Source organism: Pleurodeles waltl, chromosome 5, assembly GCF_031143425.1.
Source record: "Pleurodeles waltl isolate 20211129_DDA chromosome 5, aPleWal1.hap1.20221129, whole genome shotgun sequence".
Taxonomy (NCBI): domain Eukaryota; kingdom Metazoa; phylum Chordata; class Amphibia; order Caudata; family Salamandridae; genus Pleurodeles; species Pleurodeles waltl.
Genome location: NC_090444.1, coordinates 743,861,901 through 743,878,101, shown reverse-complemented (window position 1 = coordinate 743,878,101; position 16,201 = coordinate 743,861,901).

Below are 16,201 nucleotides of genomic sequence, written 5' to 3'. Positions count from 1 at the left end.
TCTGAATGAAGCTCTTTTACTGTAAACATTGGAAAAAGCTCAATCAATAGGTACTCTTCAGTGGTATTGTTATTTTCATTTACTGGAGTTAGTTCTTCTTCATCATCACTATTTGTCTAAATCTCTATCCCAGCATTGAGCAAGAGATCGAACATTTAGTGTTGCACAATAAGTCCGTTCCCAGTAGGGATACTGGACTGGAATCCCAGACTACAAACCTATGCAGTCCCTGGAAGTTGCCAATCTCAACTTGTACTGGGTCCGTGATCGGATTTGTCAAATGCTTATTCGGTATCCCCACAACTTGAACTGTTCTCCCTGAAAGAGGTAAATTTGGAACTTCTACACTCCTCACTGTGGAATGTGTAGCTCCCGTGTCCACCAGAAATGATACCTTATGACCCATCACTCTTCCCTTCACAAAAGGTCCTCTCTGATCTACCTCTAGAGACGCTGCAAACATGCATGGCTCTTCATCCGAACTATCACTCATCCAATCACCATTTATTTCATTCTCACTATGTAATGGAAATTGGTGCACGGTCTTATTACTTCTGTCTTGTCTCTGACCTGTTACCTGTTGAGTAAGCATCACCTGTTGCTGCTCCATCAGGGTTTGAGGTATTTGTATTTGCTGTCTAGGTACCATAGGAACCTGCTGCTGCACTGGTTGTAACTGTGTCAACTGTGCACGTGGCATTTGCACCTGCTGCATGGGTTGAACGTTCTGCATCTGATTCGCATTATTCTGAAAATTTGGATTAGGAACCTTCATTTTTGGCATTCGTACATTTTGAAATGTATTGACATTTCGCTGAACAACACCTTCCTGCACCATCGTCGGACACTCCCACTTCCAGTGTGCCACGGCTCCGCAAATGTGACACAGTAACATCTGCTTCATCCCTTGCACATCATTTTGAACCACTACAGTACTAAAATCCGGGCCACGATTTATATTGACTCTACGACCCCTACCTCTCATCTGAGGCTGGAACATAACAGTTCCCTGCTGCTGTGGTATATGCTGAACCAAAGTTCCTTGCACTCCTGTTTGTGCTGCCTTAATCTGCATCACCATTGCCTTCTCCTTCAGCTTTTTCTGTTTCAACTCAATCTCATCACTACAGTATTTTGCATACTGCAACACCTCATCAATCGGCTTCGCTTGCCAGCAAATCAAGTGACTCTTAATCATCTGACCTATTTCAGGTCTCAATCCCTCCACAAACCTGAACACAAAGTGCAACATGTCTTTTGGCTCGATCGCTTCCTTGCCACTGTACTCCTTGAATGCTTTTAACAATCTCTCATAGTATGCATGTATTGACTCCTTTACCTCCTGTACTGTCCTGTCAATCCTTTGCCAATCAATATTTGTAGGCAAAATTCTTGTCTTCAGGAATTCAATCACCTTATAATAATGCTGCATTACTTCAGGAGAGGGTGCACCTGTAGTCCTATCCCTTTCTAGATCACTCATCGGCCAAGCTACAGCTGTTTTGCATTCCATCCACAAATCAGCTGGAACCACTATTTCTAGTAAAGTATTCAGGTCTTCCCACAAACATTTTGAACGCCTCACAAATCTATCTGTTTGCTGGTACCATTCAACCAGTTTCTCCCTCAATTTTGGATCATCATTTGTGAATGACAGAATATTACTACTGTGCCAAGGAACGTGAACAAACTGCCCTCCTGGAATCTCCCTCATTGGTAAAATTTTCACTGGATCCTTATCTTTCTGTACACTTTCAAGACCCTTCCAGCGAATCTCGTTTCCCTTTGTCCTTCTTCTTTGCCCATCTGCCTTCCCACTTTTCCAATGCTCCCCATATCTGAGCACTCTGCAATAATTCTTTAAGATGCGCTTTCATTCCAGCTGATCTCATGTGTTCAGAATCTTTTGCCTCAAAATCTAACCTGTAACTTCTTTTCAAATGTTTTGTTTTCCCAATTTCTATGTCATGTTTCTCTGCTAGTCTGCCAATCTCTGATGTATCCTACCCACCTCTCTCATGATTCTCCGGCATAAGTATCTCAACTCTTCTTCTGTATAGGATTCCAACCTATTTACTCCCATTGTCCCTTCAACTAGTTCCCTTATTTCTGTACTCAACCTAACACGATCAATCTGCTCTTCACTCTTGAACATATTCTGTGAAGTGTTCAAACTATCTAACGTAATGTTACTCACATTTGGTGATGGCACCTGCTGCGCCACTGCGCCTGGAGGTTGCGGTGTCAAGAGCTTCAAGCTCTGACCTGCACTCGGACCATTCATCGTATTGGGAAGTGCGACTGGTGGACTGAGATCCATCAGTGGCCTCGATCCATCAAAAGTCTGACCCATGGAAGAAATCACCTGCACATGTTCTCTCACCCCCTCCTCATGAGGATCTGTGACATTTCACCCTGTCCTCAAGTGGTTGACTTCTGCTGCACAAACAATGGTACCTCTGGACCAACAGTAATCGGCAGCGATATTGCATCTGGAGCTGCTCTAGCTCCTGCATTCTGTGGAAGAGTTACTCCCATACTCTGATACAAATCTGACTGTGTCCCTGTTAATGGTGTAAACCTCTGCATACCCTGTGTCTGGGGCATCAGTATCAGAGTTGGCTCAGGCTGTACCAGTAATGGTCTTAGAACCACTTGCACCGTAGGTACCACTAAGTTTGAAGTTGTCTCAAGAAGTGGTACTTCAGGATCAATTCTTTGTATCGGTGGTGGATGCATCTGTGCTTGGACTACCAAAGCTGATAATGCATTGGGAGTACTCTGCACTACCCCTTGTACCTGTCCATTATCTGCTTGCACTGGTCCCACAGTCCCCTATACTTGTGCTGGGGCAGTTGGAGCAGAACTTGTACTCGGACCCCCCTCATGCTCTGCATTTGGTGGAGGTTGGTCTCTCAACACGTGAGTAATAAGATCCTCAACATCTGAATCTTCTTCTTCTATGTAGGTCTTTTTCTTCTTTTTACTCCCTGATAAACTCTTAGCACTTTTGCTAGTCTCCTCTTTCCCTTCTACCTCATCTTCTTCTGTGATAGCAGGAAACAACTTAACATCCTGCAATGTCACTGTCCTCCACTTCTTCTGTTCCCAAACCCATCTTGCTTCTGCTAGAGACTTCTCTACTTTTCTTATTCTCCTCTGAAACTTTATTTCTTGCTGCTGTCTCGCTATCAGTTCCCAAACTGCTAACGCCTCAAACTGTGCTGGTCTCTGAAGGGGCCTTGCCTCATATAGCGCCATCTGCAACTGATCCAAGATTCTCAAATTGAACGAGCCATGCTCAGGAAACACTAAAACTCCCTGTTTCTCTGTCAATTTGCACCATTGCTTTAACCAAAGTCATGGCGCGACACCTCGCTCGTCCATTACAATATAAGCCGGAGAATTTTCCAGTGGGGTAGGCTCCCCCACAGTCACCTTAAATGTATGTATCTCCCTTCAGGGCACTCTTGAACGCTTTGAAAAACTTCATCTTCTCTACTTTTTGGATATTCAAATCAAATCAGGAAATTACTTTTACTCCCAAGATTCCCTTCACCCGCCTTCTCAACCAATGGCCTCTCGCGGATGGCTGCCAATCCATGCGCGACCCTTCTCACTAACCAACCTATCACAGCGCGGCTCCAATGACGTCACACTCACACACACTGCGATTGACAAAGTCTTGCGGCTCGTCCTCCTAAACTTTAATTCACACAAAACTAATGCAAATTATTGCGAGCACTAACCAAAACCAATAACCAAAACAAATCTGCTGGTTTACTACCGGAAGGTAAACACAATCGCTTCGGAGACCTTATGGATTTTCACTGATGGCCCTTTCGCTCATACAGCTATTCCTTTTTCTCAGCCTCCCACATTCGTAAGTCAAATTCAACCCGCGAGTTTTACTCCCAACTGATCAATGGGTCTGTCCTGGTGAACTTAGGACTCACTCAGCTGAAAATTTCTCCGGTCCACTTTAACTCTCACACTGACTTGTTGACCACGCCCAATCAACCTATTAAACCAGCCAGATTATAACATATAACTAAGTGTCTCCTACACTTGTCAATATACTCCGGAGTCTTAGACCACGCAGGGTCCGTGCATCAAAAACCACGTGGACAATATTTGAGCACAAAGCGCAACACACATATGACGTTTGACAACTTCCCTACTCTCATACTGTGGAGTACGCACACTCCTACTAAACTTCAACTGGAGAACGCAGGCTCCCTATTTCCCCTCACATGCATCACAATTCACCTGCATTTCGCATAAGCTGTGCAAGCGCAATTTATCCCTTTCACTCTATCACCAGAACGCCAAGAACATACCCAACTCTACTTGCAGGATCCAGGATCTGGGAAAGTCATTACTGGGCTTAAGAAGATTACATCTTTGCTACAATTGCCATTTCAGAAAACAAAATCCAAATCTCAATAATGAATCGGTAACTAATCTTAAACTACCACCATAACCCCCTAACTAGTTCTCCAAGGAAACTAACCATCAAGCTGCTACCAAAAACTAACAGCGCTCCTAGTCCTTAGTAAGTAAACTTACAAGGGAACGCGTATAGGTCGTTGAATCTTTTGATTCGCATGGAGTACCCCAGCTAGGCTAATTGCTGGTACACTAATGATTAATACATAACTCAATAAACACTAGTCATTATCAGCAATGAATCAAGAACATAACACCCCATGACCCTCCAGGCATGAATAACCACAAATTGTTATAGGTTTTAGTAATTTTATTCCCTATTAGTTACAATACTACGTCATGAGATTGTTTCAAACTCTATTCAATTCAAGCAATTCTCTCATTAGTTCATTAGAAGATGCCAAAAGCACACGGCAATCAAAGCTTGCATTAGAATACTCTCCAAAGCATCAGCATAAGTCATCAATTGTATCAAAGATAAATAGGTCAACATAAGTAACAGAGTTCAGCAAATCAGTCCGTCAATCATTTGTCTCTGTGTTTTTGTCAATGTCATAGGGTAGGAACCTCATCTAACCCAGATTATCATCAGCATGGGGGACTTCATGCGAAAACAGTTTAGAAAATGAATTTGGAAAACATCTAGCTAAGAAAAAACTATTTAAACAGAGCAGTTGGTACCTAGAAAAGAAAGGCACAAAAAGTAATTCAATCACATTGCCATATCTACCTATCCTCGATACGGATCAGCAACAAAGTCAGTCTTCGTCCTCAGGTCATTAATCGATCAGCATCATACCAGGCTCTCCTCATAGAGAGTATGAGCCCAATGACAGAATCTGGTCTCTTCGCATCAATTTTGCAACAATTTCGGAATAAGGTATTCTTTACATCTGCACCTATCATCTGAACTCTCTTCCCTCTGCCACGTTGTCATATCAAAGTCACCCAGACTATCCCCCAAATCCTAATTGGTCAATTAATCACCAGTTATGACTCTATCCAATAGTAATTTTACTCCAAATCTATGAATTTCAATATTTTACAGTTCTCATGTAGTTGATTGGTTCACTTTTCGATGTCCTCATCATCTGGCTCGTCAGGTATAGAAAATGTTGCATCTTCTTCTCCAGTCAGAGTCTCTATTGTTCGAGTCCTGGGAAAGTAAACTCAGAGCGCTTTACACACTATTTGCTACATTCTAGTTCCATCATCTCCTGTCCCTCGGTTCAGGTAAAAGTTTCAGCTAAGGAAATTTTATTAAGCAATGAGCAGTTCACTGTTAGTTCAGCTTGTCAGTATTTTCTACTAAATGTGAAGAAATACAGCTTCTTTATGAGGCCTGGCAAACTTAGGCCAAAACATTAGCTAAGTTAGGGTCTACCATCATTGCAAAACATAAGTTATATCTTTCAATATGACATACTACTACGTTATTTTAATACATTTTCAATATTTTACATATGTTAGTTGTTCTTTTAATATAATTTGTGAATCTTGGCTACCGCTCTCCAAGGTCACAATTTTAAACGTACACATTATTTTTCTATGTTAGTCATTTTCTACATTTTCATTATTCAAAATACATAAACATTCATTAATAATTTCTAATCAAGACATTCGCGTTAACACCACCCGGTAGTTATAGTTAGGACCATGTTTCCGTAGAAAATGCGTTTTTTGACTTGCCTACATCTTTAGCACCGTTTGACGAATCTTCACTGGCACCGCCTTTTTAATTTGTTTTTGGTGGAGAGTGGATCGGTCTGTTCTGGCAGTACTGTAAGCCAGCCATCTTTCCTTGCCCCCCTACTCCCTCCAAGTTTTTGTGAGGCATTATTAGGCTCAAAGCCCTTCCCCCTCCACCCTTCAAGACCCTCCCCCGGCTTACACGGTGAAGCGAATTGCTAAATTGGCATGTCTGCCTCTCATACATGACCAGTATGTTTTTCTCTCCTCACTGTGTTGTAGAATCACTTGCAAAGTTCAGTAAGACGGGCACCAGGCAGCAAACCCTTGGCGTAGACAGAGTACTGTCAGGGAAACCACTGCCAGGCGGTTGCCCTGTGTTCACTGGCATGCATCTCACGGTGTTCTTTTAAAGAGGGGGCTGATTATGAAAACTTAGTGATAAAGCTAATGGGGAAGGATTCTATTAAATACTATTCCGTGCTCTGGCAGCAAAACATTGCTGCAGTAGCCACGCTGAATCAAATGCAATTTGTTGAAATAGCTACATATATTTCTTTAATGACACGAACATGATGTATTGTCTTCCTGGCTCAGACACTAATTACGCTTGGCTCCAAAACGATTTTCAGATTGCGTCTGCAGTGAGTGATCTTTTCTAGGATACTTTAGGCCTTTTATTAAACAAGACGGTATTTTATCTACCATAGTTTCGTTTAAAGTCTCGCCAAGGGGCAGCTGTCTCTGTTTGTGAAGGCCTCATGTACAACATACATACATAGATACCCAGAGTACGGAGAGTTAGCTTTTGATTAGCCCCATTCAGCCTCTGGCTGGTGGTATTTTTAGGTCTTGTTTGGGCGCCACACCCTTCTTCTTCCCGCCCTTAACTCTAAACTTACAATAATTACGGACTATCTGCATTTCAGAAATGACACTTATCCTGATTGTGAGAATTAGGATGTAGAATTAGGGATTGTGAATGCTTCTTTGGTGCCGCTAATTCACACATTTTGTTAATAGGGCCTTAGTGTTCAACAAGCAAGCAATGGCAAAGCCAATTGAGATTGCCTTTGCTACTGGCATCGAATTATTGGTTTTTCCCAAAGTTTTTAAGTTTCCTCTCATGGCTGCCACGCATGCGTACACATGCATGGAGGCCATTTGTGCTTCTGAGAATCCATTATAAGATGGCTACCAAGCATGCACATGCTTGCATGGAGGCTATCTTGGAATGACTTGGCTTTGTCAATGTTTGTGATGCAATTCAACAAGCACTGACTAAGCCACAACTGCAAATGGGGCTGGCAGCAGATATTCAAGGGTACCATTCTGCACGCCTTGGTCAATGGGTGGACAGAGAGAGTGTGATGGGGGGGCTACAAAACTGGTAGAACTGGATCATCCTACCATATGGACAGATAAAGTAATTGTTCTCCTGGTTTGATTCTATTTACAACAATTGGTTGTCAACCCTACTCACAACAGAGGCCACTCCTGGATCTTACCAAGAGAAGACCAACTCACTATTCTGTTTCAATAATGTTTTGGTAGTTGGATTACTCAATCACACAATAATGTGACCTGATTAATTACCTTTCTATTCCATAAGAAGGATTCCCATTTGCTACGAGCTCATGAACAATGAAGGCGTTCTGTGCGTTTTCCCATATTTACTGGACCATTAATGCACGGTTAAAGCAATTGCAGGCCAAACAAATAAATGTTTGTGAATACCCTTGAAGAATTGATTTTAGTAGTCTTCACCTGATTTGCATTGCATTTCCGTGACCACCCCTCTAAAACTCCCCATGGAACTCCCAACACACCCTCCTCTCAGTGCTGCAGCTGCAGAAACATCTACATAATTCACAGAAGTTCGAAACTTGTATGTAGCTCAGGATGTCTTTGTTGACCAAGTCATATAAACAAATAACAGAAGCTTGGAGGTTTCTCAAAGTGTTTGACTTATGCATGTTATTTTAAGAATTGGGCTAGATATTTCTTTCTAAGGTTGCTAAGGTCCGGTGCATCTAGACATTGGAAACGTTTAACCTAAGAAAAGTTCTTGCTCACACCTAGGTAGTTAGACTGTTATTTGCAGTTTCACGCCTTAATTTTGTAATGTAGCTAAAGTAAAGTTTGCAGAGGTAAAATAGGACTTGCAAAAGTCCTGCTTTGAAAAACTTACATATCTGTTTCTTAAAGTTTCCTCAAACATTTAGAATAAACTGGCTTTGGCCGGACCGCCCAGCCAGGGCGTTCCGAGGCAGAGTGAAAGTCTCTGCCTACTCTCGCTAAACTGGCAACCCAAACATACATGCGCACTGAGGGAGCGTGCTGTGCACCGTCCCTCCTACCCTGTCATAGCCCGTGGCCCCGCCCCTTTTACTATAAAATGATAATAAACACAGTTTAAGGTAGAAGGTTTGCAGCTGCTGCTGCTGATGGGGGGGCGACGCTCCTCAACCATAGCAGAGGAGCTGTTCCTGGTGTTATCATTATCTATAGCAGCAACAGCTTTCCAGAACTACTGATACAGTTCCAGAACTACTGCTACAGGTCATATTTGCTCTTGTAGACTTTCCACCAGGCCGAACACCTGCATGCAAAAGTACGTTTTTTGGTACTTTACTTCTTCTTTTTTATATCCACAGTGAAAAGATTTTTCTCGTTTATAAACCTTTTCATTTGCCCCATGGAAATCTGGAGTACTCCATACTCTTTTCTACATTCCAACAATTTCTAACAAGTGTTCCAGGGGTCCAAATTATCATGCAAAAAATATATATTTTGGGGGGATTTATAACATCTGCCACCCTGCTTCCTGCTTTTACCTTAAACTTACAATGGTAATCTATTGTACAATCAATTATTTCTGCGTGTTCTTTAACAAAGAATCATCACTATTCTCTGTATAAGCCTTCCCTTTTGCTCAGTACCCGGTATGACACTCTTTATGTCCCTCACCTATGTCCCAGTGATATCTTTCTCCATGGATTCCCTCATTACCACCTCGAATGGTGTCTCTCATCTACCCCTCGTTCACATTTAATTAATATCTTATAAAGTAATACTCAAACCAAAGGTCCAGAGTTGGAGTGCCTTGCATCATACTCATATTATACAGAGACAATGAATGAATGTGTAAATCAATGTGTAAAGAATGTTACAATGAGGGCCACAACCTCTAGAAGTCACATGTCACCCATACTGGTAGGCATTACATGTTAAGAGTGCTTCATCTTGAGAAAAGAAGGAGCATATTTTCGAGGTTTTCACGCAACACAGCAGAGTAATCAAAGTTGCTGTGCTGTGTTGTATGAAAAGGAGAGAGCACAACAGCACCATTTCTAATAACAAAGAGTGCTGTTGCTCTTTGTTCTCATGCCGACTTGCCTTAGGCTGCCTTGTGCCAATGCACACATCCTTATACAATAGTGTAATGGTGTGTATGTGATGTCAAACATAGGTTTTGTATTGGAAGTGTACCGTTTGATAATGTACTGGAAGAGGCCCAGTATGTAATTCTATGCTTTGACAAGGTTTATCACTTTACCACTTTCTATGTGTGCTGAACAGTTACGCCTGCTTCAAGGAGGTGTAATTCTTTGATACACATACCTTTCTATCAATGATAGTAGGTGGGGGATTAGCATCAAAATCCAAGGATGGTTGCATGGGAAATAAATGTACCACCCATGGTATGTTCCATTAACACAAAGTAGAGCACAGTGCTACTTCACATTACTTTAAGACTACTTTCCAGCACAATTCAGGATTTTGCGCTGCAGTACCACTTTTCTTGCGCTGCTTCGTGCCCCCCTAACACCACCCTGTGTGTGCCATATCTAGGATGCGGCACACCACGGTGGTAGTTAGGGGAAAAAGCCTCAAAACCTTTTACGCTAGTTTCGATCTTTGCAGGATTATCGTAAAAAATTTTGACGCTAATCCTGCCAAACCCTTAGATTTCTTTGTGCCATTTTTTTGGCCCCCCTAGCACAGGAATAATGCAATGCAAAAGGTTACAAAGTGGGGAAATGCATGCATTGTGCCACTTTGTAAATTTGGTGCAGCGATTTTGGCCTCATTGGGCCACATTCGCGTAAAAACAAATGACGCTAATGTGGTACACGGAGGCGGTAGGGGCTCTTAAATCTGACCCTCAGTTCTGTGAACTGCATAGTATACTTCCTTTGCAGCAGGCACATTAACCCTCTGCACTACTTTGTGATGCGTCCAGACTGCGAGTAGATAACAAGCTGATCTCTCACCAGGGGCAACATTAATCAGTAGAGTTATGGTGACATTTTTATTGTTGCCTGAAAATTATGGACACTCAGGAAAGTTCCTGTATTTTTCTAAAACTATCAGTTATTATCAAATACAGGGCCCCAACAAAGTCAGCGTCGCCCTAGAGCCGGCACTGCTGGTGCCCTTGCTGGCTGGACACCCCTCACCACAGTGATCTACCATCAACAATCAATCTGGGGAGCTGGAGTTTGTATGAGCGAACAGCAGGATGCTGTGTGAACACCTGGTCCACTCAAGCAGGTAAGAAGGTGGCAAGGGGCGCGGATTGCGGCCTTATGCTCAAGCTGTTTCTGTGTCACCTCTTCTACCAATGGCAACCTCCCGAAGGCTGCTGAAAACCAGCTAATATCAGCTTCAAGCTAGCTTGTGTTACAGCTAGTGCAGCAGCTACAAAGCAGCCAGCCACAGAGCCACTCCACCGGCTGGACAGTCAGCCACCCTTATTTCTGTAGCGATTAAGGACAAGTGCAATGAACCATGGGGGTTGTAAGCTGCTTTTATTGTCAGTTTTACCTGAATTTACCGGAATTGACACTCCAGAGCCATAAAAAGTGTAATACAAAGAGATCCCCCACAGACTTATACTTTCTCCACCATGCAGTGTTCCGCTTTTACTGGCAGAAGATCTGGACATCAACGTGCGCCCAGAAACTGCTTCATTTGTGCCCAGTGCTTTAAATGGAAATATAGACGTTCAGGTACTCACTATTTAGAGTACCTGCTTGCTCCTGAAAAGTACCGGCACTCTGCCATTAAATGTATTGCAGCAATGCAGTGAAGTGCAGGTCCTCTTCCTTTTAAATCAAGAAGTGCAGGCACTGAGTACCGGACCGTCCCTGCCTAGTATAAGCATTGCTTGTTGCACCAAGAACATTAAAGTCTTCTGGTACTGATCAAGCCTATTTTTGACCCATGGAGGATCACAAGTATATTTCCCCGGCCAAGAAATTTGGTCCTTGTAAGACCTTAGAAACTTTAACTTTTGCAGTTGTAATTTGTTAGTCCTACTTACTCCTATATACCTTTTAATTCTAAAATTTGAAGTAGCCTTCCAGATTAATTAAAAGTAACTGTGGGTACTATCTCATTTACTGTTGTGTCTCGGTGATTATGAGGATCACCTCATTTGAACTAACTGTTATTAAGGGGATCAGCCTTTACCACGCATGTTTTTACCATGCATATGCCTTTGCCACGCATGCCTTTACAATGAAATGGTGAGTATATATACGGTAAGTGTGCACGTTAATCTATATATGTGTCTATCTATGTATATATATATATATATATATATATATATATATATATATATATAAAATATATATATATATATAAAATATATATATATATATATATATATACAATATGCATATATATATATGTATATATTTTACAGAATACTGACACTCACTGGATGATGTCATTAGTGGTCATCAGTGATGTAATTTAAAGTGTCATCAGTGATGTCACTGACCATGTCATGAGTGATATATATATATATATATATATATTACAGAATTCTGACACTCACTGAATGATGTCATTAGTGGTCATCAGTGATGTAATTTAAGGCGTCATCAGTGATGTCTCTGACCATGTCATGAGTGATGTAATATAAGAGCTCATAAGCAGTGCATTGTGTGGGGTAAGTTATAGTTAGGTGAGGTAACTATAATTGCTGAATTTCTATAGTTTTGTTAGTTTTAAATGTCAGCCTAATAATAACATCCCTGAAACATTTGATTTTTAGTGATTTTCTAAGGTTTTTCAAATTCTGTTTTCTACCTATAACATCCCTGAAACCTTCGATTTTTTCAGTGAATTTCTAAGGTTTTTTTTTAAATCTACTTCCTAACTATAATGTCCCTGAAAAGTTAGATTTTTTTCAGGGAATTTGTAATGTTATTAAAATGTAATTTTCTTGTAGCAGGGAAGGGTACAGTGAGTATGTGGAACATAGTAATTGGCACACATGGAGGACTTATTTATGTATAACTTGTAAGCTCACAGGATGGGGAGAGGTTGGGTGCCTGAGGGCAGTTGGGCTCTGGGCTTCACTGCAGTGTGTTGACCGCCCACAGGAATTGGGTGCAGGACCTAGCCTGTAGTGCCCAACCCCATGATGCACATGGCCAAAGGGTTATAGCAGCTATTAACGGCCCACTCTATTGTTCTAAATGCTCATCTTTGTATTGCCAGTACTCTGGAGAGTGACTATAAGGGCCAGTATAACCTGCCACTGCGGTCTACAAAGGTACATGTGGACATTCTATCATTACGGAGTAGAATGTTCTTATACCTTTATAGTCCACTGTAGCAGTCTATTGTAGCTAGTAGGGTGCCAGTCTCTTTATTTTAGCTTTTAGCTTAGTCTTTAGCTTGGACCTATATTAATAGAGGTGTTTATTGGTCACTGTAGCCTGCATTGGCGAGCAATAAGGATATATCAACATTAATAGATTGACATGAAAAACAACAAATTATTTTTCTATATTTTAATCATGAAAGTTGGTTCTAACAAGAAGCTTTTTCTTTGTCAATCTTTTTTTTCCTTTTTTCAATTTTTTTTAGCTTTAACTAAAACATTAAAAAGAGGCATCAAAACTTAGGCCCATATTTATACTTGGTTTACGCTGAATTAGGGTCATTTTTTTATGCAAATTCAGCGCAAGCCTAACTCCATATTTATACTTTGGTGCTAGACACGTCTAGCGCCAAAGTGATGGAGTTTACATCATTTTCTGGAGGGGAGAACCTACCTTGCGTCAATGAGATGCAAGATAGGCGTTCCCGTCCGCAAAAGGACGATATGGCCTTTGCGCCATATTTATCCCCGTGCTAAAATCCAGCATGGGGGATGGGGCCTTAAATAATGGTGCTAAGCTTGCCTAGCGCCATTATTTAATGCCTGGGTCTGGGCAGGCGTAAGGGGACCTGAAGGCAGATTTCCATAGTCAGAGACTGTGAAAATTGCCCACGGGTGACCTTCCCTGTCTCCAGGGACACCCCCACACACCCTTACCCACACCAGGAGGTCACCTAAGGATGGGGAACCCATCTAAGGTAAGTCCGGGTGAGTTTTTTTTTTTTGCCAACCACCGCTCGGGGGCTCCTGCATGGCGCTGGCCCCAATGGCCATGCCCAGAAGACATTCGTCCCCTGGGCATGGCCATTGGGGTGGTGGGCATGGCTCCTATCTTTACTAAGACAGGATCCATGGGGCTTGTGTGCTAGAAAATGGCGCTACACTGCCTAGAGGCAATATTTTTGCCTATAAACAGTGTAGTGCCATAATTTGGCACACCAGCCCCGGTCCCCCCATGCCTCCCCGGCCCTGTTAGCGTCAACAGGGCCTTAGAACCGGCTAGTGTCATTCCATAAATATGGCGCCCGGCCAGCGCCATAGAATGGCGCTAGCTGGCACTATACTTTTTTGACGCAAACCTGCGCTAACGTAGGTTTGCATCAAAAAGTATAAATCTGCCCCTTAGATTCAATGAATTAAATAAAACTTCCATTTTTTTTGCACACTCGCTCCTGTCCAGTCAAGAAGTGATCCATGGCGCTGGTACTTTGCTACCTTACAGACACAAATGTACTGCAGTCCACACAGTACAGAGCAATGAGCTTGTACAGCGGTTCCAATGTTGTCTGAGGATGGCTCAGCAGGAGCAATGTCTCCAGGTTGGACACTCTGAAACTGAGCAGTGGATGTGGATGCACCTTCATCCTCATGCCGGTTTCTTTTGGCAACTTTGAGCTGCATTTTGTGCTGTGTCCTTGAGTGCTTCACCACGCCAGAGGAATTGAAAGAATACTTTTTTGCTGTACTTCTGATGAACTTGTTTCAAAGGCTGCAGATTACTAGTTTTTGGGCAGACTTTCTTCTCAGTCAGTGGTATGGTGACTAAGTCCCACACAACAAATCAGAAAGTGGTGAGTGGGTCCACCTACTGCTCATCCTCATCGCCCAATTAGTGTTCTAGATCGTGTCATCTAGATGACATTTCTGTTTTTGTTGTACTCTCCAAACAATTTTACATACACAGCACACACTAGACAGGGTGTGCACTATGTGAACTAATAATAGTAGGAGGGTGGAAACTTCCTGTATATACATCAAAGTAATGACATTAGCCAATGAGATGATGTTTGTCTGTCATAAGTACTGCCGTACATTTTTCAGGTGCAGCGGTAGCACAACACATAAAAAAATGCAGTAACGTAATTAATACCTTTAAACAACCTTACTTATTTGGGCCTATGAGGGCATCTAGCCCAAAGTTAAAATTAACACTTCATAGTGTCTGTAACTTTTTTATTTGTTGCCCTGAGTCTGGTGGTACTCCCACAGGACCCAGAGCTGGAGTAAATTCGCACAGTATTCCCACTGGATTCTCTCATTGATCATATGGGTTCCACAGGAGTACTGCAGTACCTATGTTATGTTATGTGTATGTTTAAAGCTCACTGTCACCCATGAGGGTATCCTGGCGCTATGAGAGGTCAAAATAAAAATACAAATCGGAGTAGCAATTTCATTGGCTTTTCAGGTGTTTATTAGAGCAGAGGCAGTTAACAAGAAAAGGCACAAAATGCAATCCAAAGCCATCATGGCCACAGATAAAACTGGAGATCATCAGCATTATCCACCAACTCTCTGCATCAGTAAATCATCTCAATATGATGGCATCAATGTTCTCCCAAGCATTTCTGCAGCATCACAAGAAGCAAGGCAAGAAAAAGGAACACTAGTATGGCAGTTCTTTTACCTTCCAACTGGCAGACAAAGAATGGGTGTGCATGAGAAGTGTGTACTTTGTGCCAGAAGGTGCTCCACGGAGGGAAACTGGCTAATATTCAATAGAAACCAGTGGAATGTGGATCCTCCTGAGGTTTATCAACCCAAACAGCATAGTGCATACAGAGTTGCAGAAGTGAGCGGTAGAAAGAAAACCATCTGCTTTGTAGGAAGTGCTGCAGCAAGAAAAGCACAAAAAATGATAATAACACCCACTGTAGAGACTTGAGAGACTGTGGCTTTGCACTCCCCAGGATTTAACAATGGGCATGTGGCCTCCTCGTGGATTTGGCGTCGTGCACTCAACCGGCTGAGGTGCCCCCCCTTTCCCTTCCCCCTGAGGTGCCTGTTTTATTGCTATCTGATGTCCCTGCAGTGTCTGACGATTTGCATACATCTTCAGGATTATCCTTAATATCCTGAATAAAATGCATGTAAACATAACTCGCGCCCTTGACATTATCCCACAAATTACAGTACTGATGACATCTTTCATATCATCACTGATAATATCAACGTAAAATTTTCAGTAACATTTTTGATTAAAAAAACTGCATGGCGAGCGCGTGAGTTATAGTTACCTTAGGGCACGAGTTATAGTTACTTGAGATAATTCTAACTATAACAGGTGAATTCAGGCACTAGCTAGATTTCTATATCACGTATCAGGTAGTATATCCAGTTGCTCTCCTCAGAAGGACCGAAATCTCAAAATCTTAAGTACTGTATTAAGTTGTCATGAACACTGTCTCCCAGACGTTATAGAAAATTTTGCCCCCAGCCATTCCATAGTAAAAGTATAACCCCGGTGCATATATGTGAACAAACAGTGCAACTTGATATACATATTGTGGGTAATCCTGCAGAATCGAGCCCTGCAGCTGATCCTGTGAACATGGTTCAACCCTAGTGTGTATACGTTGACAGAACCATGCATTTTATTCA